Source organism: Rattus norvegicus, chromosome 8 (assembly GCF_021556685.1).
Source record: "Rattus norvegicus strain SHRSP/BbbUtx chromosome 8, alternate assembly SHRSP_T2T, whole genome shotgun sequence".
Lineage (NCBI taxonomy): Eukaryota > Metazoa > Chordata > Mammalia > Rodentia > Muridae > Rattus > Rattus norvegicus.
The window spans coordinates 72,592,298-72,594,676 of record NC_141541.1 but is presented as its reverse complement, the minus strand read 5'-3'; the positions used below and the strand labels follow the sequence as shown (position 1 = coordinate 72,594,676).

At 46.0% G+C, this 2,379-nt stretch overlaps 1 non-coding gene across 1 annotated transcript; it reads right to left on the bottom strand.

Moving 5' to 3' along the window:
- Positions 1-1,803: 1,803 nt before the first annotated feature.
- LOC148004203 (U6 spliceosomal RNA) lies at positions 1,804-1,910 on the bottom strand. The gene has a single exon (XR_015628270.1). It is a non-coding gene; the product is annotated as a U6 spliceosomal RNA (small nuclear RNA).
- Between the last annotated feature and the right edge of the window lie 469 nt (positions 1,911-2,379).

Below are 2,379 nucleotides of genomic sequence, written 5' to 3'. Positions count from 1 at the left end.
CGTGAGCTGAGCGTGTGTGCCTGTGACCCTAGTGTTGTAAAACACAGATAAGCAGGTCAGAGAATCATGTCACCCACCCTAGCTGAAATGCCAAACCTGAGGCTCAGTAAGAAATTCTGTCTCAGGAGACTAAGACAGGGGTGATAGGAAAAGGACCCCGAGCTCTTCCACTGGCCTCGCAGCTCACACACACGCATATATAACCGGTCCCTATTCTCAGATGGGTTAGCACATTTGTCAGGGATCATCATGGCAGCTCATTAGCCTACCACTGCTAATCCTTCAGGGGAGGTAAGAGGGACAGGAGAAGAAAGACCATTCCAGAACTTGGGAGGAACCCACTGTCTGGTTAAAAGCTGAAACTTACTATCAGATGGCCAAGTCCTCTCAGAGGAATTAGAGTTAAAGCTAATAACCCAATTTGGAATAATTTAAAGCTCTTTTTAGGGAAGTTTTTTTGACTCAATTGGGTTCATTATGCATGGGTTTAATGTGTAACAATTTGTTCTTGAAAGCTAACATTATTGTTGGCAATAAAGATAGGAAGTGGAAATAAGTTTCCAATATGTAAAGCAGATTTATTTCTCGACTCGTGTGGACCTGTTCCGGGTCTCTGCTTGTGAATCACGCCGGGCTCCCGCAATAGGCTGCTGTCCGTGCGGCTGGTTATGATAAATGGCCTGTAATTGTGAATCTGATATTGGTTTTCAATATTGAATTTATCATTCTGTCCTCTTAACAGATATTAAATACTTTTAAGAATTTATCCATTTGCCTGATCCATCCGTGATTTTTCAATATGTAAAATTTATTATTTTCCTAGTTTTTTGAGATTTTAACAGGCCGACAACATCATTAATAACCCTGAATAATGGAACTGACCTCTTTTAAACCCTGTTCCCTTCCACTAATCCATAGCATTCAGATTGAATCAGAATGTATTCAGTTTAGGGGCTCGAGAAGAAAGGGACTGTGGCAGAGTGGGGTGTCTGGTTTGAAACTCAGCTGCTGCAGGGCTGGCAACAATGTCATGGCCCCACCTTTTCACCTCAGGGCCCTGGCAGATGGAGCCAGGTCCCTGTGAGTGCCTGCGAGGCAGCCTCCTCCTCCCCTCCCATTGGACAGGCTCACCCAGCAGCCTCCTTCCAACAACTGCCTCAGTTTCTTCCCAGCCGGTGATGGATGATCATAATAACAGCACTAGTCTGACTCCCTGGCAGAGAGTACTTGGTGAATTAATGAAAGCTTGCAGGCTGCACACACAGGGAGTCCCTCCAGGACAGCAGGCATTGCTGTCCCTGGAACTTGCATCAAGCTTGGTAAGGAAGGAGTGCTTCTTCATGCTACTGAGACAGTGCAAAAGAAAGCCTAAAGAAAGTAGGCTTCCGGGCTGGAGATGCAGCTCAGACTAGAGTGTTCGCCTAGCATGTGTGAGGCCGTGGCTGTGAGCCCAATCCCCAGCAATGCATAAACCAGGCATGGTGGCACATACACACTATCCCAGTACTGTAGCACAAGGGGAGTGTCAGGCCTCGCCACAGTTACATATCCTGAGCTGTGTGAGATACTGTCTTAGATTAGGCCAGGGCAGGTAGGGAGAAAAGAAAAGGAAAGGAAAAAAAAAGAACTCAGGCTTTATGTTAGAGAACAAGGCTGTGGGTAACCACAGCAGCAAAGCTAGACTTAACCTCCATTGGTTCAGTATGCTTAAGGCCACCTATGCACATTGCCACCAGAGGAGCAGAGTTAGCTCAGAGTCAGAATCTCTAGCTGCTCTTTTTTTTTTTTTTTTTTTTTTTTTTTTAAAATATGGAACGCTTCACGAATTTGCGTGTCATCCTTGCGCAGGGGCCATGCTAATCTTCTCTGTATCGTTCCAATTTTAGTATATGTGCTGCCGAAGCGAGCACCTCTAGCTGCTCTTGATCTGCTTTTACATTTGCTGACTCCAGAGAACTCTTGGAGGCAAAAGGCCCCCTGGCTACCAGTTTGAGAGGTCCTCAACACAGAGCCCACAAAGACACGAACACAGAACCAAGAGTACAAGCATAGAAACAAAGGACCTTAGGACAGGACAGACAAGTGAACAGACAGTCTGGGAGGTCCAGCTGAGTTTCCTGGCCTTGCATAAGGGATGTGAGGGCAGCATCTCCAGTGACTCCCAGAGAGAGGAGCAGTCCCGGCTGCCTCAACCTTGAACATTGAAAGTCCATTCCGTTTCCCTCCCAGGAGGTCCGATTTCATATTCCTGCTGCCATTGATTGACTTTCAGTCCAATGAAAATCAGTTTCCTTGACATTTTTGTCCATTTAAGGACTATAAGCCAAGAGCAAACCCTTCAGAAAAATCAGAGCCTGTCAATAGGATGACCAAGAGATA